Raw genomic sequence first — 16,552 nt, 5'->3', positions numbered from 1 at the left:
CCCAGTTGTTCTTCGTGGCCCAGTCCTGTGAGATGCTGAAGGACAAGCTAAGCCCAAACTGTGGCTCGTGGCATCCCTCCAGAAAACACTGGCTTGGACCTTCCTCCCACATCGCTACTGGATCAGCACATCTGACGTGAAGCTATAAAGAGAAGTCATAGGATTTTGTTCACAGGTCCTTTTTTTTTGAGCTTTCCTTCTAAACACATTTCCTTTCCTTTTCTTCCCACCTGTGCCATGTCTCCATGTGCTTAGAAAAGCCTCAGACTGGCGGTGCCCGGGATGATGTTACCCAGGCACGGAGCTGGCAGATGCTTCTGCTGGTGGCAGTCCAGCCTTCCTCATCTCCCGGCACTCTCAGGAGACCCTTCTGCCATCTGCCTCCGAAGTACAGGTTTCCACACATACCACTGGTGCTAGTAAGAAACATCAGGGTCACTCCAGCAGAAATGATAATTATTCCCTGCAGCTGGGTGATGATTTTAGTACCTTCCCAGTGGGAAACATGTCACTGGTTACTGAGGAGCAAACCTAACAAGCAGCAGAAATAATGTTAGACAAGCCAACACCCTCAGCTGGTAATGGGGGAGAAATGCCAGATTTCCTTCTGTATAAAGGAGGAGCTGTATAAAGCCCATGTATGGTCCCTAGTCTTTCAGGGACAGCTTCAGAAAAGCATCTGCCAGGGTGGCTGTAAGAAAAATCTGCCCATGGCCCATGCCTTCCCCTGCTCAGCTGCTGTGGGGCTGCCTGCTCAGCATCCACCCATTGGGCACATACTGGGATGGAGGGTGCCCTCGGGCACCTCCAGTGGGGACCAGTGGCCAGACGTATCATTCCTCCAAGCACATTGCTCCACTTCTTTGAATGGGGGCAAGGCTGGTGTGCAGGGAGCATCCCTGAGGATTAGTCTGTCCAGCACAGCACAAAGGTGAAAGACATTATGTCTCCATCAAATAAAAGGAAGGACTTGCTAAACTCAAGCTTGCTGATGTGTTCCACTCTTATGGGGGCAGAAATGTTAGTTGCATACTAGTCCGGTGCTTAGAGGGAAAAAAATGCATTTTTATTTTGGATAACATCAAAAAGCCCAAAGCAAATCAAACAGATGAAAAGAAACACGATAGACTGCAAAGAAACATGCTGGGCTGTTTCTTTCAGGTTTTTAACACTTGCCCATCACATACGTTCAGGTACCTGCCCTGCACGTGTTTTGGATACTTCCAGTGCTCATACACTAGCAGCTCATTTGCAGGGGGTCCCGGCCAGGGTGCCTGGCCAGGTGTGTGCCGTGGCTTCCCAGGGCCATGTGGTGCCCAGATGCGCCGTGCAGCCTCTTGCCACCCTGTGCACATGCAGCGTGCCAGGGCAGCTGCTGCCAGCCCTGCTCTCCATCGTGGAGCGGTGACAGCCCGGACCGAGCACCTCTGCCACCAAACGGGCTCTGCTCACAGGGACTGTGTAGTTGGTTGTCCCTCGTGTCTGCTAAAGCAGACAGTCTCGGCCGGGTTTAGAAACACCGCTGCCTGTGCTAGCAGATGCTGGCTGCAACATCCGGGTGTCCTCTGGGCAGGAGAGGCCATGAGGAAGGTCACTGCAGGGGGACAAGCGCTCCCCAGCAGGCTTGGGGCTGCATGCAAAGAGCAGGAAAAAGGCTACGGCTCTGGGTCCTTCACCAGCTGAAATTTGGGTTTTCTACCAGCTAAGAGCCCCAGGCACAGGGCAACCACATAGAGCTGCCGGCAGAAAATGAAGGGGCAGGCTGGCCCAGCTGGTTTCCTCCATCCACGGTAGCTTGGCCAGGCGGCTCAGTGGTGTCCTCTGCCCCTGTCGCTGGTGCAGGCACCTGCAAAGCATGGGGTTGCCATCACCAAGTGTGGTCTTTGTGGTGTTAAAGGTGGGATTACTTCAGGATGCTTCGGTTAACAAAGAAAAATTAGCAGGAGGAGGCTTTTCCCAGCTGGGAAGGAGCGTGGGAGGAAGCGTGGTGGGTGACTCACACAATGCCAGCCCAACAATTGCAGGAACTCGCTGGAGGAAATTACTAAAATAGCCACGCGGGGCAGCCCTGGAGAGCTGCCTTCACATAAATAACCAGGAGGTAAAAGCTGAACTGCAGAAGGTGAAGGAGAGCAAGCAGGGAGGGGAAGAGGGGAGGCCCCAGAAGAGGATAGCGGAGGGACCAGCTGCCATCCTCCTCGGTGAAGGACCCTGCCGGGTGATGGCTGGAAAATCGACAGCAGCGCTGAGGGGTGCAGGAGGACCACGGCCTTCCCTGGGCTCACTAGGACAGGCATCGCAGGTCACCTTCAGTTCCTAGTGAGCTGGCACTAAGCAACGGGGCATTAGCTGTGACAAAAAAACAGCCAAGCAAAGGTTTTCTTCTCCCTCTTCCCCTTTTGGAAAAACATGGCCAGAGGCTGTTATATCAGCCTGATTACACCAGGAGGAAAATATTTTCCATGTTGCTGCCTGAGAAGAAAGGTGCAGCCCCCATCCCTTCCCTGGCAGGGGAGGCAGAGCTGCCGCCCCGGGCGCCGCACATCCAAAGAGCCCAGCTCCGTCTGCTGCCACATGCCTCGGCCTTGGCCTCGAGAGCACGAGCCCCTCTGTGCACAGTACACAGGCCTTTGCGGGGTTTATATTAAAATGGTGGTTCTAATAAACAACCTTCCTGCAAAACAAGCAAGCAGAGGAACATCATCGCGCCGGCCTTTGTTTTCGCACGAGGTTCTTCCTTGGCTATCGCCAAGATGAATTTGCTTCTTCATCACAGATATTCCTTATATAAAATATATCATTTATTAGCTTTGATCTCCCTGCATGCAGCACTTGAAGCTGGTTCCAAGTTTTATACAGTTAAATACTACCACATGCTTCAAGAGCTCAGTACAGCCTTTTCTATAAACTAGCGTAAATCAGAGTAAGAATTTGAACTGTTTCTTGCCAAAATAGAGGGTGTGCCTCTTGCCCAGGCTAAACTCTTTCCTTCATCTCTGCTCTGCTCACAGTTAACCTGCAGTGTATCAGCCCAGGTTTATAGGATACCCACCATTACATTCCATACAAGAACACTGCAGCCTTCCAGTGACTCTAGGAAATGCAGAAGAAATACAACAGCCAAAATCACCAACAGTCATGAAAGTCTTTCTGATCCTGGTTAATCCCTCAGCATCCTGGTTACATTTGTTTGTCAAAACACACAAAACCTTCGGGAAAAATGTGTGTGTGGGGTGAATCGTCTGTAGTATATACAAGTCAGCCAGCCTCTGGAAACTCATCCAGTACTTCCCAGTCTCATCATCCACAAGGCCATTTCAAGCACAAAAATATCATTTATCACTGTGACAGCCCAGTTCAGGCTCAGAGCATCAAACCCCCTCATCTTCATGGGGAACTACACCTTTCAGTGTCTTCAGGAGGGGCTGAAGGAGAGGGCTGGTCTGGGAGGCAGGGGTTCATTCCTGTGGAACGCAGCCGGTCTGCTAGAAATCAGATTGGAGCAGAGCCCACATCGGCTCTCAGTTACTTGAAGACATGTTCCTGAAGGACATGGGCCAGGGTTAAAGCAAACAGCATGTTTCCAGGAGGGCAAGGAGGCAGCAGTTAAGAATCCCACTGGAGGGGAAATTCCTGGGCAGACTGGGGGTGACAGGAAGACACATAAACGTGTGGGCAGCCAGGAGCCCAGCCTGTGGCTTTATTTCTGATGAGGGCTTGATCCAAAATGAATGATGTTTTCCATGGTGCTCAGCTGCTGCAGATGGCGAGAGCACCAGGCGCTGGTGCGTGGTGCAAAGCTGTGTGCCCTGCCTCTAGCCCTGTACTCCCATGGAGCCTGGATGGCATCAGGACCAGAGCGTATGGAGCATGGCTGACGTTGAAAATGGAGCAAGGCTCATGGGAAACCCTCTTTTTCTTTGCTTTGGGTGAAGCCCACCTGCTTTGGAAAATATAGCATAGGAGGCCACACTTTCCCAGGGCCAGCACGGAACACAAACCCACTGGAAACAAGGCATCAGTAGCTCCTGTGTTCAGCAAAGTTCTGCATGAGCTTGTTTCCCCCTGAAGCCTCCAAGGGCTGTCCAGGCATCAGAGCTCTGTGCTGCGGCCCCTCAGTGTTGCTGTCAGCTGTGAAGGCAGGACGAGGCTTTCTGGGCTGATCCCGCAGTCGCATAGCCTGGCTGCGCTCAGGAGGTGACCCAGCAGGATTTCCTGACATTTCTGCAGACCTGTCCCAGTTTGGAGCTGGATACCGCTGTTTTGATCCACTGAGAAGCGGGTTTCTTGCAGTCCTCTCCTGCACAGAAGCCCAGAGCACTGGAGGACCTTGTCCTCACCCTGGACTAATGACAAGAAAAATGAGCACCTGAAGAGAGGAGGAGAACATGGATTGGTTTGGTTTCGGTCTGTGCTGCTCATACATGCTGAGGGCCCTTTGGAAAAGCCTGAAAAATCCACTTGATTAAACAATATAGAGACAGTTAAACACTTAGGGCTGTTTACTTTTGCAGTAGGAACAATTGATCCTTCTTCCTTCTGACTTCCTCCTCTGACCCTAATTCCTTGCTCTGTACACAGCCAAGCATAGTTCAGACGGGGGAAACAGTAGAAGAGATTAAGATGCTGGACTTCAGCTAGAAATATAAATCAGCTTTGAAATAGTCACATTTTTTGGCCTAACCAAAGGAAGCAATCTGTATAAGTCAGGCTATGGTCACTTTTTTTTTATAACTAGAAATATGCCAGCTTCCTGGCTGTTGGAAATGATCTCTTTTTTTGTTGGTTTTTTTCATGACGCTGGGATCACACAGCTGTAATGTTTGAAGAGAAACTCAGAGCAGGGGAAAGAAAGAGGCAACATAAAGGCACTGCTGTGACTGTGGCTGCGGGCATGGCCGGGCACAGCACCCTTGGTGACACACCAGAAGGAAGCTGAGCGGAGGAGGTTGCACGGGGTCCCAGGCTGTAAATAGAGCACGCTGGAAGGAAAGGGAACACAACGAGGTACCGTGAGACCCCATGATGCCCTTGATCCCTTGGGGTACGTATTTTCATGGCTTTATTCTGTATTTTGCCATGCTGGTGGTGACATACTTCACAACGCTGTATTGCCGGTGGATCTATGGGTGCTGGGGACCTCAAAACCCATCCCTCATTAGGTGGTGTTGTGGGTCCCAGCGTCACCTGGGACATAAGCTCATTACAGATTTGGAGTGAAGGGGCAACCTACCATGTCAGCACAACCAGCCCTGGTCCCAGGGCCTGCCCTGGGGTCCCAGTGGCCTCCAGCATGGAGCCCCAGTGCCCAGGGGTGGCACAGCTGCTGGCCACAGCTAGCCCGGTGTCTCGCCTCACTTGCCAGCAGACAGTTACTTCACTTCTGTAAAATGGGTAAGAAAAGTAAACTATTTGCTCTGTTTAAACATATATTAAACAGCTGCAGCTTTCCCCCTTTGGCTTGCTATTTCTTAACCCAAATCACTTCACTGACATAGTTTATGCTACAGCCCAAAAAAGCAGTGGCATTGGCACAGCTGAAGTGAACAGTAGGAATGACCACCGTGTCTGCTGGCAGAAAAAAATTTGGCACCAAGCTTCCACCTCATGTGTGACAAAGACCAAGGGAGAGCCCATAACAGCCTTTGGGATAATAACTCTATGTGAGAGGCAGATAGGAGAGAGAGTAGAGGGTGACGGGAGACAAATAATACTTTTCCTTTTTCCACTTCTACAAAATGAAGTTTTAATTTAAATGTTTCAGGACTACAGGGATGGGAGGGGAAGTACGTTGAGGTATAAAACATATGAAACATCTCATGGCAAAGAATAGCCAAGAAATGCCCAGCAATAACAGAACTTCAGCTTCACATCTGTTCTTAAATATGCAGAATATCTAAAACTGCACTGAGCAGTTCCCGCTGCCAAATCTGGATGCGCTGGACCTTGTATTAAAACTGTTTTCTCTCCTTAACCAGCTACTGGAGTTTCAAAGCAAAATGTGCTGTCCTTCACTTTGGTTTCCCAGCATCCTTTTGCTGCTCAGCGTCCCATATGGCACCGACGTTAGATAAGAAGCTATTTCACTAAAAGCTCTCTTCCCCTAAAGAGAGAGAGCAACTCCTGCAAACACGGTGCCTATACAGATCGGCGTCTTTGAAGACAGGAAAATGGCATCTTTTTTGTTTTGAAGCCTGGAATACAACCACCTTCCTACTAGCCATGTCAGTGTGGCTGACAAACCCCAAAGTTATTGGGAAGCCACCTCTCTGCTGCCAGCGTTGGCACCCCCTGCAGTGGGTTACCTCAGCCCCAGCACCACCGTGCTGGCGGCACCGCTCCGACGCCTTCGCTCACCTCATGGCAGCATGAGCCTGCACTCCGGCCAGCCGTCCGGCAGCAGGCATCCGCACGCTGGCCTGCCCGCAGCATCCTTCACAAACGGTTCAAACGAATGCAGACTCCTTAGTTTCACAGCTGTTTGCAGGCTTCTGTGTTTTTATTGCATTTCTGGATGGTTTGTGATTACTTCCCACTGGGCTCCAGACGTATGACTGTGTATACACATACTCTGCGTATGATTGCGGGTGTGATCATGGTTTGTGCTGCACCATTCAGTAAGCAAAGGGATTGCATGGATAGAAGATCCAGGAAGGCAGAGCTGGGGGAACATGACTTATTGTGCAGCGATTTGGCTCTGGTAGCATTTGGAGGGTGACATGGGTCTGAATCACAGAATCATAGAATAGCTTTGGTTGGAAAAGACCTTTAAGATCATCGAGTCCAACCTTTAACCTAACCCTGCCATCCCACCGCTAAACCATGTCCCTAAGCACCTCATCTATCCTTCTTTTAAATACCTCCAGGGATGGGGACTCAACCACCTCCCTGGGCAGCCCATTCCAGAGCCTGACAACCCTTTCTGTGAAGAAGTTTTTCCTGATGTCTAGCCTAAACCTGCCCTGGCGCAACTTCAAACCATTCCCCTCATCCTATCGCCCGTTACCAGGGAGAAGAGGCCGACCCCCACCTCTCTACAGCCTCCTGTCAGGCAGTTGTAGAGGGCAATCAGGTCTCCCCTCAGTCTCCTCGTCTCCAGGCTGAACAACCCCAGTTCCCTCAGCCACTCCCCATAAGACTTGTGCTCTGGACCCCTCACCAGCTTGGTTGCTCTCCTCTGGACATGTTCCAGCAATGCAACATCTTTCTTGTAGTGAGGGGCCCAACACTGAACACAGTATTCGAGGTGCGGCCTCACCAGCACCAAGTACAGGGGCATGATCACTTCCCTTCTCCTGCTGGCCACATTATTCCTGATACAAGCCAGGATGCCATTGGCCTTCTTGGCCACCTGGGCACACTGCTGAAGACACAGTGCATCACGAAGCAGACACAGCATTACCTGGCTCCTGCTGCAGCCGGGTGAGGTGTTCACTCTGGCCTTGCCTCCACCTCCCCAAAGCAAACCACCACTCTGCATTTCTTCTTCTTGGAGAAATACAGATAAAAATACTGATATACGGCTCTACAGATCCACACATTGCTCTTCCAGGCACCTTCTGATGCAATTCTTACTCCTCTTATACTGCAGCGAGGATGTTGCAGGGCTAAAAGCCCCCCAGAACCGGGCTGCAAGGAGCGGCACATGCCACCACGTCTCTGCACTTACACCTCCGATATCCACCATGGAAAAGGACAGCAGTGGTGCAACTGTCGCTGCTCATCAGCATCCCAGTGCCAGAGAGAGCCGAAGAGCACTGGAATTTGCTCTAATCATCTCTATCCATTGAGTGTGGTCAGAGAAAGTCAGACATGATCAACCTCAGAGCACAAGTGATTGCTGCGGCACTTCTTGGCCACATCAGAGGCCAAGCAGAGGTGCTGTGTGCGTATTTGGCCTGTTCCCCTCTGGAAGCAGTGCCACAGAGCAGCCCAGCTCGCCATGGTGGGGCTGTCCTGCCTGTGGGCCTCCCAGCAGCAGAGACACTTGCATAGTCGGTTTGGTTTCTGCCCCACCGGCATCCTCCACACCAGTCTCTGGTGCCCCGCTGGGCAATCCGCATAGTGGATTAACCCACTGGGTTCTGCAGAAATCACTGCTCAGTCATATGCAGATTAACAGAGAACGACACCGTGCAATTTGTTTTCTGTTAAATGTGGAAAAAAAAATACCTTATGGGACGTATCTCATTTTCTAGCCAAGCCTATAGGTAGGACCTTCTTTCTCTCCAAGTTAAAACTATACGCTTCAGAACATGGAATTTAATTGAAATCTTTTAAGAAGAATCTCAAATTGGCAGGAGGATGGGCTTGAAATCAGAGACCTGCACTTCTGCCTGTTTAGGTGGTTTAGTGTGCCCACCAGGTTGGCTGTGTACTTGGCTTTAGACATCTGGTTTATGCCAAATACAACGTGCTCTGGGCTTGCAAACATGGTCTGGGTGCGTAGGAACAAGCTGGAGGTGAAGCCTGGCTCTCCATGCTCCCTGTCAACAGGTCTCCCCGGGTGGGGGTATACATTGCTAAATTTTTGCTCCATTTTTTGTCCTGGAGCAGTGGGTAATATTTTCTTGGATGGAAAATCTTTCCAGCTAGCGGTGTCCAAATCCAGCTGTCACACCATGACTGAAACTACAGAAGGATCCGGTCTCACTGAAAGAGCTGAGAAGGAAAAAAGTGGCACCATGGGGCAGAGAGGCAGCAGTTGGCACCCAGACCAGACGGGAAGATGGGGACCAGGCTGGGGCCGAGGCAGGTTGCTGGGGTGATGTGGGTGCACGCAGAGAAACTTAATCTTTGCACCAGCTGGCTGGGGGCTCTGCAGACAGACAGGCAAAGCCAGGCCAATATTTCTGAAAAAGCTGCAGTGGTGTATTAATGCAGAGAGTGTTCTTCTGCTTGAGGAGGCAAACATAAAAGGCAGACAAGCACTCTGGACAAAACCTGTCGTTTCAGGGTACGCCTGCTCCACGGAAGCGTGAGTACCGGCATGCTTGACAGCAACCGCTGGGAACTCTTCCCCAAGCCTGCCCAAGGTCTGTTGGGAGCATGGTCACCTTGTGCCGGGCTCGCCATGGCGGGGCAGGGGGGCTCCCCTGCCATGCCATGCGATCCCAAGCGTGGGGCAGCCGGGGCGAGGGTCCCCACCCCCAGCAGGGAGCAGTGCAGGGGAGCAGCTCAGCATCCTGTGCCACCCTCCAGTGGCTGTACAGCTAAAAGCTGCTCTTGCCTGCCATTAGCACTTTTTAACATCATTAATCTTTCAGGAAAATTCTGCAGTATTCTAAAGCACAACCTGGGTAGCAAGTTAAATTTGTATGTTTAAACAGAATCATTTCACCTTTTCACTGCGGGGATGTAGCAATGGTAGCCCTTGCTGGGGATTTGACACTGGCAGCGCTGGGGCTGGGATGAGGTTAACAGAAAACCTTCACCAGACCTCTCCTCCTCTGCAAAACCAAGCTGAAATTTTAAAGTATACACCACAGGGGTTTAAGCGTGCAATCCTTGTGCCCCTCAGAGAGCGACATATGAGTCCATGGGCATGCTGCAAAGCCCGTCTGCTCCCGTAGGCACTGAGGAAGGAGGAGGATTTAGGTGCTGGAGGTGAGTGGGATGAAAAGGGAGGGAAGGAAGGTAGATATATAGAGGTTATAATTACATAGAAACATTGCTGCTGAGATAATTTTCTTCTGGAGAATACTGTAGAACTGAATAATAGAAAAAAACCAACATTCTGTGAGCACTACAGAGAATTAACAGAAAAGTGCATCCTCGCTATAGGATGTTATGGACTTCCCTGAGGCCAGGGGGGAAATCTGGAGCAAGAAACACTGACTCTCAGTAGAAGTGGACCAGGTTAGGGAACATTTAAGCAAACTGGACATACACAGGCCCATGGGACCTCATGGGATGCACCCATGAGTGCTGAGGGACTGGCCAATGTCATTGAGAGGCCACTCAATAATCTTTGAAAGGTCATGGCAAACTTTCCTCCTTCTTCAGGAAGGGCAAGAAAAAGATTTGGGGAACTTTGGCAAACAAGGCTAGCAGTGTCCTGGGCTGCATTAGCCAAAGCATTGCCAGCAGATGGAGGGAGGTGATCAGCGCTGGTGAGGCCATGCCTGGAGTGCTGCATCCAGTTCTGTGTATAAACACCTGGTAGGAGGCTTTAAAGGAGATGGAGCCAAGCTCTTTTCAGTTGTGCCCGGCGACAGGACAAGAGGCAAGGGGCACAAGCTGAAATGCAAGAAATTCTATTTAAACACAAGAAAAAACTGCTGTACTGTGAGGGTGGTCAAACACTGGAACAGGCTGCCCAGAGAGGTAGCAGAGGTTCCATCCTTGGATGCATTCAACATCAACTGGACACTATCCTGGGCAACCTGCTCTATCTGCCCCTGCTTTGAGCAAGAGGTTGGACTGGATGATCTCCAGAGGTCTCTGCCAACCTCACCCAGCCTTATCAGTGACTCCAGTGCTTCCCAGCTTCAGATTGTTCAGTTGTTGATAGACAGCATTTTTTAGTGAATGACAGATGAGCTTTCTGTTGGTAAGAAGCATCTCACATACTGGACTTTATCAGCTCTCAGCCCAAACAGAAAAGTCTATAGATCTTCACAGGGATTGAATAATGCAGCTACTACATGTACCTAACGGGGCTTGAAAGAATTACCCGGGAATAATGAGGATTTTGTAGGAAAATGCCACAGAACAAATGATATCGTTATACTGGTTCATGCTTACAAGAGTATTAACAAACCTTCTGGGAAGACTCTTCTTCAAACTCCATTTGGGAGAAATCTGCGGAGGGATGGGAAAGGTTTCCCAGCTTGCTTCAGCAGAGCCCTTTCTAATCAACGGCCTCATGCTCCAGCCTCGGGAGAGAAGGCCAGGCAGGTTGGTTCAGAGCTTGCAAGGAATGCTTTGGCACCTTTGACGTGTGCTCCTGCAGAAGCACCTATTCCATGTTAAAAATATGTATTTCTTTGCACAGCAGCTTGCAGCCTTGCGCTAGAGAAAGAAGCTGAGCCGAGGGAGGAAGGGCTGACGCCGCAATGTTTGTGGCAGGCAGAACAGATGTGTAATTTCATCCTGAAAGAAATGACCTCCTTATAGGAGCTGCCGCTGTTATCCCTCCCGCCACTATTGGTGACATTCCCCTTTCTGGAAAGTGAGCCCACCATACAGAAAAAGCAATTTGTCTTCTACTTTTAGGAGATGTTTTTGCTGGCAGAGCCAGACACCTTCTTTGCTTTTCAAAGTTTTCCAAGCACTGTGGCGGAACATTTCTAAACACCCCTCCAGTAAAGCCCATCAACGCAGCCATTGCCTGGCTGGGAGCGCACACCCCATCAGGGTGATGTGCTTGGCTTCAGCAGCTGCTTGCACCTCAGCTGGTGCACTGCCATGTACCCCAGGAGCAGGACAGCCTGCACCCCCTGGCGCCACGTGCACCTTCACGGAGCTGCGATGGGGAGGCGCGGCTGTGGTTCAGCTAAGCAGTAAATGTTTTTTGACAGGGAACAGCAGCGTGAAGTTTAGTCTTCTGTGCTGCGCTGAAGTCATCCAAAATTATGATCTACAGCATCTCCCCACCCACCGAGTTGCTACTCCTGGGAGCAGACCACCCAATCTCTCCTTCTCAGCATATCGCAGGCTACTGCAAGGCCAAGTCCATGTGTTGTCCCTATGCACTACGGGATAGAGAGCTTTCCAACACTTTACCTTTGCCATCATCAAGGACTGGTTATGGTTAAACTCCATGCAGATAAAAGGGTTTTTTTTCTATTAATGCTGCAGATAAGCTCAAAATCAAGACAGGAGGTGGTTTGCTGTCTTCTGATGGTCAGGATCTGCCTTTCTCCCAGCTGTTGAACACACAGAAGAGAGACAATGTTTGTCCAGGACATGGACTTAATACCAGAAAGGTGAAAGTGATGCAGCAACCCAGTGATGAATAAGCTGGCAGGTGAGAGAGAAAGTCGGCAGAGAGCAGGAATTATTTATCGCCATGAAGAACCCACCCAGGGCTTTTCCCAGCACAAGGGGGCGAGGAGAGCAAGGCTCAGAGAGAGGTGTGAGGAGGAGACCAGAGGAGGGGAGGACAGCACACAGCCCTGACCCTGGCTTTCGTGCTTTTCACCATCATGAAAAGCATGAAGCCAAAGGCAGAAAAGCACAGGGGGCCGCACGGCAGTGCCTGCCCTGGGCTGCTGCTGGGCACCCCACTTCCAGGGAGGCACCTTCTGCAGAGCGGCTCGGAGCGGGGTGCTCTGCCCCCCACCGCAGAGGAAGCCGGGGGTGCACCCCACCGTTCGGCATGCCCCCACCGCCCTGCCCTGCGGGGTCACTCCTGCCTGCTGGCAGCAACCATCCGCCTGCTTTTCTCACAGGCTTTGAAATACAAATGAAATGTCTTCAAGTTGTGTAAATGCCTTAAAAGGAAAAAACCTGAATTAGCACAGCTTTCACGCTGTCCATGTAGGAAGGGGCTTCTCCCTCCAGTGCTATCCCAAAAGAAAATGTGCTTTGCGTTATACCCCTGACAGGGTGAGTGGCACAGAAACACCCCTACAGGCTTTGCAGAGACGGTCAAAGGAGAGAATCAGGCCCTTTCCATGTTAATAGGTTTATTAACTTCCTTGGGCCAGAATTTCCATTTCCAGGGAGAAATGGAGCACTTTAGCCCAGGGTTTCAGAATTGGAGCTAAACCCAAGAGTATCACAGCAGTCCAAGTTTCCTTCTTCCCTTATTGGAAATTTTGGGGTAATTTTCTCTGGAAACAGACAGCAGAGCAGCCAGTTCCCCCATCCCTAGGGACTTTGGATGATTTGGGGAATGCAGCTGCCCAGGGGTCCCTTGGGGAGGGACAGCGGGGGAGGATGCTGAGAAGGTCTCTGTGAGAGGTACCCAAACTTCCTGATGGCGAACAAGACATTTCAAAATTCCCCAAGCAGAGCTGCAGCTTATTCGAGCATTGAAGCATAATTGCTCCCAGCTCCGAAGTCACGTTGGATGAGGACAGAGCTTTCCACTTTACCTCTCCGACAGCTAGAAAAGTGAAAGCTGCAAGGTCCACCCCATTGCACAAGCAGGACTTGCTTACGCAGGGGATTTCCCGACTGCTGAGTCCAGCCCCATGAGAATCTTTCTGCGTCACGGGATGCTGTGTGGGCACGAGGCATGGTACGGTGATGGTGGGGGAGGTTGCCATGGGAATAAAGCCCACATCAGTCTTTTTCTGATTAAAACATATACCCATAAGTTATTAGAAACTTCTCACATGTACTGCTGACAGGCTGCAAGGGCTCATAAAAGCAAAAGAAAACCAAGCTCGTCACTTCCTGTGCTCATGAAACAGTCAGAGGAGCAGGGGAACTGCCGGCTTTGGGGTCACTTTTACCGACCCTCTTCCAGGGGCGATCGCTGCATGGACATGCAGGTGCCTGTGCCTGCACAAGAGGGCAATGCAGGAGCAGGAACGAGGGGAGGGCACCTCCCTGGGTGCAGCCGCAGCTGAAAGGGTGTGCAAGACTCAAAGGGTGTGCAAGACAGTTAAAGGGTGTGCGAGACTCAAAGGGAGTGCAAGACTCAGCTAAGGGTGTGCAAAATTCAGCTAAGGGTGTGCAAAGCTGCTGTCTTTGAGCAGCTGCAGCCAGAACTCACTCAGGAAAGTACTGCACAAGTTTCTTTCCTGAGACATGGGAAAATCTAACGGTTTCCACGATTTTCTTGTCTTAGCCTGTGCTGAGCCACCAGAGCACCTATGTATCTTGCTGTTGACAGTTTTCACTAGAGGTTGAAGTGGTGTAGCCACAGTCACTCCCTGGTATTGCTAGAATTGCATGGGGTGATACTACAGCAGAATTGAGTCAAAATATTTTTACTTTTAATTATTTAGGGTAAATTCCCCTGCTCTACCTCCATTGATTATCTATGCCAAAAAAGCGAGATTGAATTTGCCTTCTGTCAGTGAGGTAACTACACTAAGCAAAGGCTTTCAGTCGACTCACAGGACTATTGGCACAGCTGATCCGCATTAATGGTTTAACAGCCTTGAGCTTGCTCTTGATTCAACACCTGACCTTGCCAGGGAGGAAAGCACTGCACTCCCCCTGAGCTGTAACAGAGCTCAGTACATTTTGCTCGTTATAAACAGGAGCTTGTTTCTGAAAATGGTGCCAGTAGGATAGGCTGTTGGAACCCAACAAGAAGCTTTCACACAGATGTGTATAAGATGCTTTAGAACTGTGAGAGGGTGACAAGAAAACTTTCATGAACAACTGAGAAATCCATCCTTGAACTTTGGAGGGCTTTGAGCATCTTGTCAGCTGCATCCTTAGTGCCAATGAAGAAAACCAAGGGGGACCTTGTTTCTCTTAATTTTTATAGGAATCAGACCAAACCCAACACTTTTTAAAAGTTGCTTTATTTAAATTAGTGCATTAAATAGATGCACATAAAAACAACCTAATATAATAACAGTATTAGTACACCATCTGTCCTGATTTTGGCTGGGATAGAGTTAATTTTCTTCCTAGTAGCTGGCATAGTGCTGTGGTTTGGATTTAGTATGAGAAGAATGCTGATAACTCACTGCTGGTTTAGTTGTTGCTGAGCAGGGCTTACACCAAGCAAGGACTTCTTAGCTTCCCCTGCTCTGCCAGGGGCACAAGAAGCTGGGAGGGGGCACAGCCAGGACAGCTGACCCCAGCTGGCCACAGGGCTATTCCAGACCATAGGACGTCATGCTCAGTATATAAATGCGGGCAGGAGAGTGGGGGGGAAGAAGGAGGAAGGGGGGGACATTCGGAGTGATGGCGTTTGTCTTCCCAAGTCACTGTTAGGCGTGATGGAGCCCTGCTTTCCTGGAGATGGCTGAACCCCTGCCTGCCAGCGGGCAGTGGTGAATGAATTCCTTGCTTTGCTTTGCTTGCATGCATGGCTTTTGCCTTACCTATTAAACTGCCTTTATCTCAACCCACGAGTTTTCTCACTTTTATGGTTCTGATTCTCTCCCCCATTCCACCGCGGGGGAGTGAGTGGATGTGTGGGGCTCAGTTGCCAGTCAGGGTTAAACCATGACACCATCCAAATCTAAATATGATCTTTAAGCCTGACAGTCAGTGTGTGTGGTAAAGTCTTATCAAAAGATGTTTTTTCATCCTATCATGCTACTCCTTATTCTGTGTTACAGATATTTAAATGGGAAGAGTAGAGTGTATCTCATGATCTATACTTTTTTTTTCCTACTTCTTTCAGCAATAAATACTAGTGGCAGTGTTAAATGATGTTATAATATCTTGTTTAATTAAAAGCATCAGCATTATTTGAACATTTGAAATAGTCAGCTATGCTTTAATCACAGCAACAACTGAGCTGTTTGTTGGATCAGTTGGATCAAGTTTCCAGACGACTTCCCATTCTTCCAGATATACACTGGCTCATTTACAGAAACAAAGACGGGACTGGAAGGGGTGACTGGCTCACCAGACTGACTGGCCATTCATCACAGCATGATGCTTCAACAGAAGACATGCTCCGTTTCTGCCTCCCAGCATAAACTGCTGTGTAATTGATTTTTCCGTAATTTTTCAAAGATGCCGAAAAGATTTGGGATTTGACATTGGAGCCCTTCGACAATTCAGGTTGCATTTACATACAGATGCTTCTCGGTGTCAGAAGGGGGTGTTCTGCTCTGTGTTTGCATGCATTTCAGGTAAGAGTGCAGCAGCAGAAATCAAAATCCCCTTTATCATTCTTTATGCCTTTATTCATAATCAGGAAGAATCAAGATCCTCAGCTAGTGACTTCTGTTGAAAGCCATTAAGCTACAGATGTGTATACAAACACTAGCTAGGGCTTCAGCCTCCACTAGAAGAGAAATCCGGCCTTTAGGCAGGTAGACAGAATTTCCCTGGCTTTTTGTAAATTAAACCTCACCAGCAGTAAAAAACCAGATTAAATAAAATTCTTATGATGAGGCTGAAATAAAAATATCAGAGTTACCACCCACTTCCTTTCTGAATTGTGTCACACCTCAAAATCTTTGATGGCACGTATCATTATTTCAAATGTATTATCACCTGAGTTGATATCTTTCCTGTATGAGACAGATTTTCATAAGGTAATTAACTGAACCCCAGAGAAAAGAATTGCTATAAATGGTTAGGACTGATAGAGGGAGTCTCACAGAATTCCACATTGTGCTAATAAACATGCCAAGAAAAAGTATAATCATTAGACAGCACCATGTCCAGCCATCAGGATTTATTTCCTTCTCTCCAGGGTAAAAGTAAAAAAGGGTACGTGATCTGATTTTGGAACACTGCCTCCAACTGCTTCAAAAATCTATTCAGCTCTCAAGCTTTGGGGCAAAAAGAGTAAATTTTTCCTTGAATGTGTGTGGTGTGGAACCTAAAAAAGCATGGGTTTGGCTGTAGTGTTTGCCATAACACATATTCAGTCAACGCTGTAAGGCGTTGCACATTTCTCCCACTGGTATGAGAAGCAGCTGACACCCAGTTTCAAGGAGATGCATAATTTGGG

The sequence above is a fragment of the Egretta garzetta genome, unplaced genomic scaffold (assembly GCF_000687185.1).
Source record: "Egretta garzetta isolate BGI_Z169 unplaced genomic scaffold, ASM68718v1 scaffold369, whole genome shotgun sequence".
NCBI classification, from domain to species: Eukaryota; Metazoa; Chordata; class Aves; order Pelecaniformes; family Ardeidae; genus Egretta; species Egretta garzetta.
Note: the sequence above shows the minus strand (reverse complement) of the source record.